Below are 15,442 nucleotides of genomic sequence, written 5' to 3' on the forward strand. Positions count from 1 at the left end.
CCTTCACCCCCCCATCTCCCTTCAACTATCCTCCCTAGGCCTTGAGCCCCCCTTCCTGGCGTTACCATCCCTGCCACTTCCACCTCACCTCCTGTGCCTTGCTTCTCTCCTTGGTCCCCTATGGACGCTATGCTGAGGACGACACACTGAAGCTCTGTTTACTTGCCCCCTTTTTTTCCCTTTTTTTTAGTTGGCGAGCTGCCCCCCCGTGTTGGTGCCTGGAACGGGAACCCACACCCGCACATCCTTATTTTCCCCTTTTGGACATTCGCATGGAGTTCACGGACTGGGGGCCTCTCCCCTTGCACTATTGCTGGTTTTCCGGCGATTGATCGTCCCCCTAGTCGCAGATTACCCATCGGGATCTGCTGTTCTAATTGTTGGGAGTCTTGGCTCCCTGACTCAAGTATGATTTCCCTGGTCTGGCCGGGCCCGGTGGGATGCGTCGCACTGTTTAGCGGCGGCCCACGTGCCCGGACACCCCAGTGTACATCGCAACTTCTTTCATTTAATTTATGTTTTGTTTGATGTTCTGGTTCTTTTGTTCGTTATCGGTGTACTGCAGAATGACATATATGATGCTACTAAGTGGGTTGATATGATTTTCACTGTTGCTATGATACTATGTGCTCATTGGTTCATGCTGAGGCCTACTTGTCCGGACGTTTTGGTCCCTGCGCGTGGTGTCTGCGGCTTTCCCCCTGATAAAGGGGCGGCTGGGGGCGCTGTTGCGCGGGCTCGTGGCGTCTGGTACAATGATGTTTGTCTATACTTGCTATGCCTACTGTGAAATTTTTGACATGGAATGTGCGGGGCCTTAGGGCCCGTCCCAAGCGTAACGCAGTTCTCTCTTATTTAAAAGCCCAGCGCGCAGAGATCATGGTGTTGTTTGAGACACACTTAACGGGCTAGCTCATGATGACTTTGAAAAAGCCATGGGTGGGGTGGGTGTACCAGGCTCCGCACACGCCTAATTCAAGGGGAGTGGCTATACTGGTTGCTAAAACCACACAATTTGTTTTGCTCTCACTACGGTCTGACCCCCTTGGTAGATTTTTATTTTTACATGCAAAAGTGCACGGCCTGGAGCTCCTCATCCTCGCCATATATATACCGCCCCCCTTTCAGTTCTCTGTGCTGACGGAGGGGCTGGGGTTTATGTCTCAATATCCTACTGTGCCTGCAATTTGGTTGGGAGACTTCAACAATGTACCTAACAATGACTTGGACAGGATGTCCCTGACGCCCCCCGATCGCCCCCCGATCGCCCCCCCCCAGCCCAGACTAGATTTGGCAGACTTCTCCTCGACCTGGAGCTCGTGGACACGTGGAGACACGGGCATCCGCTAGACAAGACCTTTTCCTGTTTCTCCTCGACACACGGCTCCCTGTCGCGGATTGATCTCATCCTAATATCCCGCACTCTCCTCCCCATCTTAGGCGACGTGGGGTTTAACCCCCGAGTCCTCTCTGATCACGCATCCTATTGGATAAAACTTAACACCGAGTCCCCCCCGTCCACTTACAACTGGAGGCTCAACCCCTTCTGGCTATCGGTCGTCCCCGATCTGGAGGAGGCCGGTGCCGAATGGGACCTCTTTTTTCAGACCAATAGAGATACCGCACCCTTTGACATTGTCTGGGACTCCTTTAAATCCCACGCCCGTATGTTCTTGTCCCGGCAAATATCTCAATATCGGCGAAATTCGTCCCGGGTGGTTGAGCAGGCGGAGGGGTCCCTGGCTGAGGCGGAGCGGAGGTTTGTTGCCGCTCCTTCCCCGTCCACGGCTGATGTGCTGAAATTACAATCTCGGGTGGTGAGTGGCCTTCTCTTTGAGAGTGCTGAAAGGAAGATATTCTATAGCAAGCAGAGGGTGTATGAGTGTGGAGAGCGCGCGGGACGACTCTTGGCCTATTTGGCCCATCTGGATCATAGACCCCCTACGGTGGTTTCCCTCCGCAATGCTGGTGGAGTGTTGCTCTCTGATCCGGATGAGGTGGTTGGGGAATTCCGCGCGTTCTTTGCAACGTTGTACTCTTCTGTGGCTGAGGTTCCTGGTGGGGAATCGGCCGAGCTGTTGGCTGCTATAGATTTGCCTGTGCTCTCGAGCTCACAAGTAGCAGCCCTTGAAGCCCCCATCACGACGGACGAGATAGTGCATGCAATTTCCCTGCTTAACTCCTCTAAGGCGCCGGGCTCGGACGGCCTACCTCTTGAGTTTTATGCGACGTATAGTGAATCCCTGGTGCCCAGGCTCCACGAACTGTTCTCGCATATCTTTCAATCAGGCTCCCTGCCCGCCTCTATGTCTGAGGCCTACATAGTACTTATCCCCAAACCGGGTAAAAATCTTGAATTCCCTGAGTCCTACCGCCCCATATCCCTTCTCCAACTGGATATTAAGATCCTGGCCAAGATCCTGGCACTGCGTCTGAACGAGGTGATCCTCACCCTTATCCACCCGGACCAAGTTGGTTTCATGCCAGCCAAAAATGCGGCTTACAATCTGCGTCGACTTCATATGAACCTGCAGGCTGACCATGACCAAATGGGTTCTAGAGTTGTAGTGTCCTTGGACGCAGCCAAGGCATTCGACTCAGTGGAATGGAACTATTTATGGGAATGTCTAGCGCGATTCGGATTCAGGCCTAACTTTATTAAATGGATCGCCCTTCTTTATCAGAATCCAAGTGCCAGGATCTTGGTCAATGGTAGGATTTCTGCTCCCTTCCCCCTCTCCAGGGGCACCAGACAGGGGTGCCCTCTCTCCCCACTGTTATATGCCCTGGCGGTGGAGCCTCTGGCTGCATCTCTTAGGAATCACCCAGGTGTCGGGGGCCTCAGACGGGGGGACCTGGTAGAAACAATTAGTCTTTACGCAGACGATATGCTCTTATACCTGGCAGACCCAGGCCAACCCCTGCAAACTGCACTCGCAGTTATTGAGAACTTCGGTCACCACTCTGGTCTGAGGATCAACTGGGACAAGTCTCAGATCCTCCCCATTGATGTGAGCGCACCATCCGAGATCCAGGCATCCTCCCCCTCCTTAGGGTTAGCTCCATGAAATACCTTGGGATTCAGATCTCTAGATCTCCTGAGGACTTTGTCCGTCTGAACGTAGAGCCGCTGATGCTGTTCCTGAAGTCTAAGACACAGATTTGGGCCAGGTTGCCCCTGGGTGTCATGGGCCGAGTGAACTTAATTAAGATGGTCCTTCTTCCCAAATTCCTGTATGTATTGTGGCACTCCCCTGTCTACCTCCCTCTCAAGATCTTTAAGGCCATAGACTCAATCCTTAAGTCGTTCTTGTGGGGCCCCACTAGTCATAAGTTATCCTGGCCGGTATTGAAGAATTCCACTGAACTGGGTGGGGCTGCGTTACCCGACTTTAACTCTTATTATCTGGCGGCGCAACTGTCTCGCTTTTTTTATTTTGACAAGCAGGACCGAGACCGCTACCTCACGCTGCTATGCTCCCGCTGTGCTCCTGGACTCACTCACCCCTTTCAGGTCCTCTTTAGGGGCTTGGGGGGTGCTTGGACTTTGGGTAGCCGCGTGGGCCTCCTCTATCACCATAGCAAAATTTGGGAGGTGGTGGGCAGAAAATTGAAGGCACCGGTCACCCACTCTTACACCCCTCTCTGGGACAACCCGGGTTTGGGTGAACTGCTTACCATCCCGGATCGGGTTCTTTGGCTAGATCCGGGAGTGAGGTACCTATCAGACGTCTATCGCGGCCCTATATTAAAATCGTTTCAACAGCTTAAAGATGACTTTGATTTACCCAATTCTATGCACTTCCGTTACCTCCAGCTTCGTCACACCCTCCACGCCCAGTTTGGGGCCACACCTCCGGGTGTTGAGCAACTTGAAGTGCTCCGCACCATAATGGGGTGGGACTCCCGCAAGCTCATCTCGATTCTCTATGATTCCCTTCTTAGGCCCGGTGCCGTTGTTTTGGCCTACAGGCTTAAAGAATGCTGGTCTGGGGAGGTGGGGGAGCTGGAGGACCATGAGTGGGAGGACGCGTTGGATGCCACCAAGAAGGTCTCACCTAAATTGTCAGATCGGCGTACCCACCTTTACATTTTGCACAGGTCATACTTGACCCCTGCCCGCATGGCCAAATACAAGCCAGGATACAGCCTGTTATGCCCTAGGTGTGACGGTACCCCCTGCACATTCTTCCATCTTATGTGGTCTTGCCCGGTCATACAGGGATACTGGTCACAGATTGTAAAGTTCATACACGACGAGATGGGGTCCCCCCTGACACTGTGCCCTAAGCAGTGCCTACTGGGGGTGTTCCCTGACTCGGACAAATATCACAAAATATTCCTCCAGGAAACATTATTCACGGCACGCTTATTGATAGCTCGCAAATGGCTCCGAGCCTCACCCCGGTCTATCCAGGAGTGGATTGTTGCGGTTAACTCTGTCTTACCGTATAAAAGGGAGATCTATGCCCACAGGGGCTGCCCGGCCAAATACAACAAGGTGTGGGATGATTGGGTGGAGAATGCCGCTACCTGTAATGCCCTGTCTGACTGAGCTTGGGGACCCCTCCCCCCATGCCCACCCGTAAATAATGGCTGAATGTCTGCTTGGTCCTTTTGCCTACCTGGGTTTCTGTGTTTTTTTTCTTTTTTACGTTTACTTGTTGCGCTTGGGATGCCATTTGCAATGTATTTTCATTGTTTAGTGTATACACTGACTCCTGTATTCCCCTTATCTTACCTGTGTGTGATGTATGCTTATGCGTTATGTATGCCTTTTATTTTTTCAAATAAAAAACACCAAATTTGTAAAAAAAAAAAAAAAAAAAACATCAAACAGAATGCTCCAAGTAGTGAACACCCAAAGCTTTCATAATCTTCTTCAGGGGTGTATCCACTGAAGAAACACAGAGCTGGGAACACGGCATTAACAATCTTGTTCCAACACATAATGTGCAGTACAAATCTGTTCACATTGTTATCACATCCGTATAACAAAAATACCTGTTTGGAAGTGATTTCGAGATTTAGCCAGGAATAGAAACATGAGCAATCATCCACATTGTCCTCTAGTCTCCACCAGGGCATAGCCGCTGTGAACACAGTGGGCTAGATTCAGAAATGAGTTACGTCGGCGTATCTCCAGATACGCCGTGGTAACTCCGTCGCATCTCGGCGCCTGATTCATAGAATCAGATATGCCTCACTGTTGCCTAGATACGAGCGACGTAATTCTCCTACGGCGTCGTATCTTAGGGTGCATATTTACGCTGGCCGCTAGGGGCGCTTCCGTAGATTTACGCGTAGAATATGCAAATGAGCTAGATACGCCGATTCAGAAACGTCCGTCCGCCCGGCGCATTGATTTACGTTGTTTACGTAAGGCTTTTCCCGGTGTAAAGTTACCCCTGCTATATGAGGCGTAGCCAATGTTAAGTATGGACGTCGGGCCAGTGTCGAATTTTGCGTCGTTTACGTCAGTCGGACGCGAATAGGGCTGTACGCAAGTTACGTTCGCGTCTAAAGCATTGACTATTTGCGGCATAATTTGGAGCATGCGCACTGGGATACTTTCACGGACAGCGCATGCGCCGTTCGTTAGTAGCGTCAATTACGTGGGGTCACGATTAATTAGCATACAACACGCCCCCTACCAGCCTATTTTGAATTAGGCGGGCTTACGCCGGCCCATATACGCTACGCCGCCGTAACTTCGGGCGCAAGTTCTTTCTGATTACGGGATTTGCCTCTCAAAATTACAGCGGCGTAGCGTATATGAGATACGCTACACCTGCCCAAAGATAGGCATTTGTTTCTGAATCTGGCACAGTGTCTCTCCACAGGGATGTATTACCAAGGGAGGGGGCGAGCATGCTGACTAACCCCCAGTCAGAACGGCTCGAATGATGGGGGGCAAGCTTACTGAGGAGAAACAGGAAGTGAGAAATTCAGACAAAGAAAAAAAACATTTAGAAGGGAAATGGAAGGAAAAGGTAAGTGAACCAACAATGCACTAGCTTAAAGGAACCTATTTAGAAAATACAAAACTAACCCAACCCAAGGACATCAGCAAACCTGCAGACATATAGAAACCCCCTATATAGTACAGGCTATAAGGCTATTTTGCATGATGATCTATGTTTAAACAAGGCACAAAAAAAAAAAAAGGATTGTAGCGTTACCCTCACAGGAGCCGCTTAAGTATGTTTGTTGTGTACTCTGCCTCTCAACTGTAATAACAGTGTCAGCCCCCTCTGGCACACCTAGCAATAGTGTAAGTACTGTACAAGGGCCAATGAGAAACACACACGTTATGATAAAACACAAACATTTTCTTTACTGCAATATTTCTGTGGAAAAGGGTAACAAACAGTAACAATATATATTCAAGTAATGCAATTGGGTGCAATACCTGAGATTAAGAGCAATATATCTCAATACTATATTCAGGCTACTTTCAGGGGGTTCAAAACCTGAGAATAACCCCAAGAGCAGGGGCAAACCAAACACTTCAATAACAATAAATCACAATATGGCAATCTGTAACAGATTGGTTACCTTTACTCAGGTCGGATCTATGAGTCCAGGCAGGAGGAGAGCAGAGGAATGACCCTCTTTATGTCAGGCCTCTCTCTTCTGTCCCCTGACACCACAGGCCCAACTTCAAACACTGTACTCAAATCACTATTTAATGGCTTAACTGCCCAAATAAACTGTTCCACCCACTGCATATACAGAGCCCTGGGTATGTGTGTGCGGGCCCATATGGTACTAGTAGCTTCAGTCCTTTTGAAGAAAGATGAGGCATTGTATCTTCAGCTAGCCACTCTCATTGGTGCACTTAAACTCCTGAAAAGCAGGGCCAGACAACACAACTGACCCGGAATATCAAGGAAAGAATGCAGGATCTTCCTCAGCAAGATGAGAGGACAATGGTGTCTTTATAAAGTATCTCTGTAAATGGATGGCCTTATCTTTTAGCCCTTTTGCACTACAAGTGTCAGCAAGATGACTAACAGCAATGGTGCCTGTATACAGTGTCCATTTAACGATGTCTGTGTGCAGTGTCCTTGTTTCCTGTAAATGAGTGAGAGCCTTCTCACCCAATCCTGCAGCCCAGGCCCAAACGATAGTCCTGGAACAGGCAGGCTCTTCTAGGAACCCGACTGGTCACCTCAAACTGGAATGCTTCACACTGTCAGTGCAAGTGCGTTTGGATATGGACCTGGGATCCCCCTTTCTCAGGCTGGATGTCCCGACTTGCTGTGGATGCCTGAGATCACGTGGTGGACTGACCTGGGAGGCAGCACCTCTGCCCTAGGTCTAATCTCTTCCTCTGCCTTGTGGAATCGGAGCAATCTCCTTAGATCCGCAAAATTGTATCTCTAGTTCCTTTTTCCCCCAGAGCAGGCTGGCTATTGTAGTTCTGTCTCAATAGAAATCTATGGGGCTATGGGGCTGTTTTAGATGGGGACTACATATCCCAGAATCCTTTGCAGCTGCATCTTATTAAAGTCCTTCTGATTTACTCCTGTAATTGCTCCTGTCATTGGCTCTCCTCCTCCTGCCAATAGGGACAAAGAGGAGGACGCAGAGTGAGCAGCTGTGTGTGTCTGTGTGAGTCAGTGAGGAGAAATAGAAGGGGGGAAATTCCGCCGATTCAGAAACGAATGCCCGCCCGTCGCTTGCCTATAGTTACCCCTGCTATGTGAGGGAAACCAATGACGTCCTAGCGACGTCATTTTGAGCAATGCACGCTGGGAAAAATCACGGACGGCGCATTCGTGGTTAAAGAGGTTCTCAGTCATATTTAAAAGAACCCCCGCCTCCATGCCAAATGTGAAGGGGGGGGGAGAGGAAGAAGAGCGGAAGTTCCCCTATTGAGTGAAATTCCTTATTAAAGTCATCATTTGCAGCACTTGCTAATGGCCAAGTTTATAGTTTTAGAATAAACCTATTATCCAAACTGCTGGCATTCTAAAGTTTCTGTGGCAAGTCCAGTCTTGTGGCATAAGGCAGTGACTGATGTAGAATTATGCAATTCTGATCTGTAAATATTAGTATGATCTCAGTATTCTTGACAGTTACATTCGTTCACAGCTAGTTCCTGTATGATGACCTGGTTTAAGCAGAGTTGTATGAGAATCAAGACTTGACTGGAAATAAAATACAGCCCCCTGATATTAATGTAGTGAGATACAGAAACAACTCTCCAGCCAGCAGGTTATTTGCTTTAAACATTTGGACTGTTGGTGCAGTAATAAAAGCTAAGAATATGTAAAGGTCGCAATTAGCTATTTTAGTCATAAGCGCTAAATCTAGCCATAGATGGATCAAATCTCATCCGATTCAGCAGGGACCAGCTGAAATTCAATATATCTATGGGTAGGCTGGCTGTACCCCAGTTGATCCATCGATCGACTGGGGTACAACCAGCCAGTTGGGATCCTGTTTACGCGCGATTACTGTCAGCAGATATAGCCGTTAGCAGTTATCATTTTGTTCTTTTTTTTTGGGGGGTTGGAAGTTGTGATATGTGACATCTTTATTATGTTCTACTGAGTGCAGCACAGTGCAATGTGGTGGATTGTGTCACACCACACTGTGTTGAAAAAAATACTGCATGCTGTACTCCACTCCAGTATAGTGGTATTAACTGGCCTGATAGAGAACAAAGCTTTTTGCCTTGTTATGCATTGGGATTGCTCTGGGTAGCTTTGCCAATGTCAGAGTGCACCTGGTATAAACAGTCCCTATGTCTGAACAGCGCAGACACACTAGAGCACACATGTGTCAAGCACAAGGCCCACCAGGCCATTTCATGTGACCCTCGAACCCAGGAAAATATAGCGGGAAATGTGTATAGAGGTGGGGAATGCGGAAGAGTGGTGCAGAGGTCAGAGCTAGGGAGGGGTGGAAGTGAGATTTGGACAGCCCATACAAGAGAGCTGAACCCAGTACACTGTGCATAGCACACCCCTAAACCCTGCACTTTGTATGTAGTGTACTCCTCAACACTCCACTCTGTATATAGTGCAGTCCTCAACTCTGCACTCTGTGCATAGGGCACCCTGAACCCTGCACTCAGTACGTAGTGCACCCCTGAACTCTGCACTGTGTATGTAGTACACCTTTAAAGTCTGCATTCTGAGCATAGGGCACCCCTGAAACTGTGCTCTGTACATAGCACATCTTTGAACTCCCCACATGACGCATTACTGGTATTTATTGCCCCTTTAAGATCCTGACACTGTGAGTGCAATTTGGACATACCCACTGTTCGGTTTAACAGGGATGTGTATGAGTTTCTGCACCTATTCTCTGAGAAAAAAAAAGCCCAGGTTAAATTTGTATAGTCTTATAGATGCAGCTAGCCCTTTGAGGACAACCATAATGCTGATGTGACTCGCAGTGAAATGAGTTTGACACCCCTGCCTTAGAGGTACCAATTTGCTAGTCTAATGCCGCGTACACACGATGGTCCAGATTCACAGAAGAGATACGACAGCGTATCTCCTGACACGCCGTCGTATCTCTGTGATCCGCCCGTCCTAACTATGCGGCTGATTCATAGAATCAGTTACGCATAGCTAGCCCTAAGATCCGACAGGTGTAATTGACTTACACTGTCGGATCTTAAGGATGCAATTCTATGCCGGCCGCTAGGTGGCGAGGCCATTGCGGTCGGCGTAGAATATGCAAATGACTAGTTACGGCGATCCACGAAGATCCGCGTGTTCGTCGCAATCCCGTACGTCGTCGCTAGTCGTTTTTACCCGTTGCAAAGTTACACCTGCTTTAACATGGCTTATCTTTGGAACACGGAGCATGCGCAGAACGTTTGGCGTGGGAACGCGCCTAATTTAAATGGTGCCTGCCCCATTTGAATTAGGCGGGCTTGCGCCGAGTCGAATTACGTTACACCGCCGCAAGTTTACAGGTAAGAGCTTTGTGAATCAGGCACTTACGCTGTAAACCTGCGGCGGTGTAACGTAAATAGGATACGTTACGCTGACGCAGCGTAACGTATTTCTCTCTGAATCTGGCCCGATAATTTTTCGGCATGAAAAAAAAACGATGTTTTTCGGCATGTAGAAAAAACAACGTTTTTCCAACTTCATTAAAACGACGTTGCCCACACACCATCGTTTTTTAAAAATGCTCTAGCAAAGCGCGGTGATGTACAACACGTATGACGGCACTATAAAGGGGAAGTTCCATTCGGATGACGCCACCCTTTGGGCTGCTTTAGCTGATTCTGTGTTAGTAAAAGACGATTCGCGCTTTTCTGTCTGTTACAGCGTGATGAATGTGCTTACTCCATTATGAACGGTAGTTTTACCAGAACGAGCGCTCCCGTCTCATAACTTGCTTCTGAGCATGCGCGGGTTTTTAACATCGTTTTAGCCCACACACGATAATTTTTTACAGCCCGAAAAACGACATCGCTTAAAACGCGCATGCTTGAAAAAAAAATTGTTGTTTTTCAGAAGCCGAAAAATGATATGAAGCCCACACACGATCATTTTAAATGACATTTTTTTAAAACAAAGTTTTTTTAATGCCGAAAAATGATCGTGTGTACGCGGCATGAGTCGGGTTAGTATATGTTCAATTATACAGTATAGTATGTGTAGCCAGGTGCTGAGCTACACCAATATGGAGAAGTAGACATGGGGCTGATTAATAAAACTGGAGAGTACAAAATCTGATGCAGCTGTACATGGTAGCCAATCAGCTTCTAACTTCAGCTTGTTGAATTAAGATTTGACATAAAACCTGGAAGCTGATTGGTTTCTACGCAGAACTGCACCAGATTTTGCACTTTCAGGTTCTAGTAAATAAACCCCATTGCCTTTTATTTTTCTCCCCCTCTACTGAGATACTGATATTATGTTACTCCATTCTCCTCTGGCCAGCAGGTGGATAGCTAAAGCCAAGCAAGTCCATATACTTCTGTGCAGAGCACTGAGAGTGCTGGGAGTTATAGTTTGAGACGGCAGCCATATAATGGCTACACTATAATAGTTACACTTCAGATTCCAATATGCACTGTGCAATAGGATGAGTAGAGAGATGATTTATTTCAAAGCCTAGAGGAAAGTGCTTCCTCCTGCCACCAAGAGAGAAGAGAGTTAGGCCTTGTACACACGACCGAACATGTCCGCTGAAACTGGTCCGTCGGACCAGTTTCCGCGGACATGTCCAACCGTGTGTAGGGCCTACCGGACAGTTTCCCGGCCTAGCGGACAGGTTTCCAGCGGACAAAAGTTTCTTAGCATGCTAAGAAATTTGTCCGCTGGAAGCCTGTCCGTCGGACATGTCCGATGGTTAGTACGACTCATCGGACATGTCCGCTGGCCCGCGGGGATTTTGGTCTGATGGTGTGTACACACATCAGACCAAAACCTCCCAGGAAACATGTCCGATGAAAACGGTCCACGGACCGTTTTCATCGGACATATCTGCTCGTCTGTACAAGGCCTCAGAGGGAGCTGCCAGCTGGAGACCATACCAGCTGAGATCTGAGCCTATGACTGGGAGTGAGGACACCTGGGGGCAATGCAGCACCGCACTCTGCTTCCCACTGCTGATCACTTTGTTGCTTTGGGAGAGAAACCAAAGGGGCCCCTCTTCTACAGCGAGAAGTCATTGCAGCATCTAGGGGACTGGTGAGAGGGTTATTCACTCATTGCATGACACCAAGTGTACGCAATCCATACCGCACCCATATTCCCCTTATTTCAAACTTAGGCTGTACTTTTACCAACCCTATACCGCATTATACCAAAACTTTACCACATCTGAACTAAATCTACCTTACACCTGTGCCGAAACTATACTGTACTATACTGCATGCAAGTTAACTGGGACTGTCGTTAAGTGCAAAAATACTCTTAAAGGGCCCAAAAATAGCCCTAACGATAATAATTATTCTGTAAGCCCCCCACTTTCCCCGGCCACCTTCACTACCATCCTTCTTTTGTTTTGGACAATGCACAACCATTCCGTCGAGGACTATCAACACTGCCATAAATGCGCTCTGGGACTATAGTTCCAGCACTCAGTAGATTAAACTTTACTACTGCTCACTGCTACACTTGAGGTGGCCTTGCTACTTTTTATTCTGATCTAATCTTATACCTAGTCCTTACTGTTAATCTATTTGTATGCTAAATTGTGTTATTACCGTTGTTAACCCTTTCCCGCTGTCCGTACGCATATATGTGGCCTCTCGGCTAGTGGGCTTTAACGCCAAGAGGCCCTGTGTAAACACATTACTGTGCTGAGTGCGTGCTCCCTGCACTCACCTACACATTAACTATGTGACCGCTGTGACAGCAAATCAAAGTGGTCACATTAACAAAATGCCCGCCTCTAAACCTCTAAAAGGGCCAGGAGGTGGTGACAGGAAGGAGTTAATGCACTTTATGACTGTCTAGTTACCAACCCTGCTGGGTGACAACATTTTAAGTTTGCCTTTACTGTGATATTGTATGTTTGTACACTCAACCTGGTGTCAGAAGGGTTGAGGTTCTTTATAAGGTCGAGGCAAAGAACAGAGGACTCATCCTATCTAGCGGCTCCTATGAGGGTAGCGCTACATATCCATTTCAGATGTATATTAATTCATTTTTTATTCCGAACACAAGTTGTAACTAATATTTTTTTACACATTTTATTGTGAAGTTTTGGCAAAGCGTGCACACAGTGGAGATAAAAATAATATTTCAGTTTTCACCTGTTTTCTTCATCCAGGAAGACATGTCAGCACAATTATTTGATTAATGAGCCTCTTACATGGGGGGATTTGGGATACTGTGTGTGTGAAGTCTGCTGGCAGTTAGCTGTACAGTCCAAAGCCTCACAGGGAAGTCTTCACTCAGCTGTAAAAAGGAAAGGTCTGTTTCACCTTAGAATGCCGAATTTTCTATATGATATTATATGTCAATGTTTGTAAGATTGCTATAAAACAATGTGTGTGTATGAATCCTTTGAATTATTCAGTTCTTTCATTATTAACTCTTTATTGAGGGTACATTCCAGATCCATTAAGCAACTTTCTGTATAAAACTTCAAACTTTACAGTCTTTTTAGTGTATGTGATGTTAGAACATCTCAAATCTTTAAAGGGGTTGTAAAGGTAAAAAAAATTTTCCCTAAATAGCTTCCTTTACCTTAGTGCAGTCCTCCTTCACTTTCCTCATCCTTCGATTTTGCTTTTAAATGTCCTTATTTCTTCTGAGAAATCCTCACTTCCTGTTCTTCTGTCTGTAACTACACACAGTAATGCAAGGCTTTTTCCCTGGTGTGGAGAAAGCCTCTTGAGGGGGCGAGCAGTTGGGTCAGGACGCGCTCTACTTTGCAGATAGAGAAAGGAGCTGTGTGCTAGTGGGCGTCCTGACACTTCTGCTCGCCCCCTCCCCCCTCAAGAGTCTTTCTCCACACCAGGGAGAAAGCCTCGCATTACTGTGTGTAGTTAGGATTTCTCAGAATTTCTCAGAAGAAATAAGGACATTTACAACCCCTTTAAGTTCTAATTCTAATACATATTTCATATTCCCTTTGTTTACGACATGATTAAAGCTGCTGACTTTTAATATAGGACACTAACCTGTTCAGGGATCCAGCGCAATCCTCACCCAGGCTACCTCTTTACTAGTCTCTGGGTTCTGGGCGTAGGCATCTTTAGTGTGGGAAACCAGCCATGACAGCTTGCGGCTTCACAATCTGTACTGTAAGCTACCACAGATCAAACTCTTATGTACATATTTCAAACTGTGCAACGAATACCATGGCTATGTACGTAAAACCTCAAGACATCTTTGTGTCCCAAAGCCCCCCCCCTCCCGCTTCTCTGCTCCATAATTTCTGATGGTGGCCCTGCTGGGGACCCTGACATAAGGGGGGCTCTCTGGGGACCCTCATGTAAGGGGGGCTTTGGGAATCCTAATATAAGTAGGGAGGCTCTCTGAGGACCCTAATGTAATGAGGGGGACCCTGATGTAAGGGGGGATTCGCACTCAGATATGTAACAATATTTTATATATATATATTTATATATATTTTATATATATATATCGTTACATATCTTAGTGCGAGTCCCCCCTTACATCAGGGTCCCCCTCATTACATCAGGGTCCTCAGAGAGCCTCCCTACTTACATTAGGTTCCCCAAAGCCCCCCTTACATCAGTGTCTCCAGAGAACGGATCCCCATCTGCCTCTCTTTAGCAGACAGGATCAGATCAGATGTTGATGTGTGTCATGTCTGTTGACACCCGCTGCTCCATAGAGAGCTATGGATGGTCCAATCGGGTCCGCCTACAAAACTGACAGGTGGACCTGGACGGTCCATCAGTGTGAAAGAGACCTAACTGAACAAGCTGAAATCCTCCCCTAAGGCCCCGTACACACGACCAGATCTGTCCGCTGATACTTGTCCGCGGAACAGTTTCAGCAGACAAGTTCGGTCGTGTGTACGGCCTATCGGACCGTTTTCCGGCGGACATTTGTCCAGCCGACCGTTTTCCAGCGGACAAAAATTTCTTAGCATGCTAAGAAACCTGTCCGCTGGAAACCTGTCCGTCGGACATGTTCGGTCGTCTGTACAGACTCACCGGACATGTCCGATCGACCGCCATCCCTCGCATGCGTCGAAGTGATTAGACGCATGCGTGGAAGTATTTACCTTCCAGGGCCGCGCACGTCGCCGATTACGTGGCGACGGCGCAGCCACGTCACCGCGTATTGTGTATGCACGGATTTCTGTTTGATGGTGAGTACACACATCAAACAGAAATCGGCCAGACGACTGTCCGCTGAAATTGGTCCGGCGGACCTTTTTCAACGGACAGTCCGTCCATGTGTACAGGCCTAAGTCTTCACCTTGTTTGTACATCTTATAGTTCTTTTAGCTTGTATGACTTCTTTCTTTTTGCAATTTATTAGCACAGAAATTACATTGTAAGACATTTATCTATAAAATTATAAATGGTGGGTACATAAACTATTTTTATTACAAAGTTTTGAATAAAAATCTCAGTATTGTAGCCACCACAAGTTATCCATATGTCCCATTAAGGCCGTACTGTATGATAATTGCACAGAAAATCAAACCAGTTTTTTTTACTCCAGACTATTGGACACTCCTATACATTTAGAATTCATGGTACAGAGACAGTTCCTAGAAAACACTTCTTACAAATTAAAAAAACTAGACAGAAAAGTGGAGGACACTAGGCTTTTAACTTGTTCATGATAATGATAGACTTCCTTTGAAGAGCACTGGGACTTTCAAAAATCACAGGAGTGCATAGATGCTGTCCATAGATTTTTGAATTATTAACACATGCTTAACCATTAAAAAGAAAAAAAAATATTGATAGGATATCTGTGTTATCAATTATTTACTCTCAGAGAGTAAAGTGTACAAAGAGAAT

Source organism: Rana temporaria, chromosome 1 (assembly GCF_905171775.1).
Source record: "Rana temporaria chromosome 1, aRanTem1.1, whole genome shotgun sequence".
NCBI lineage: Eukaryota > Metazoa > Chordata > Amphibia > Anura > Ranidae > Rana > Rana temporaria.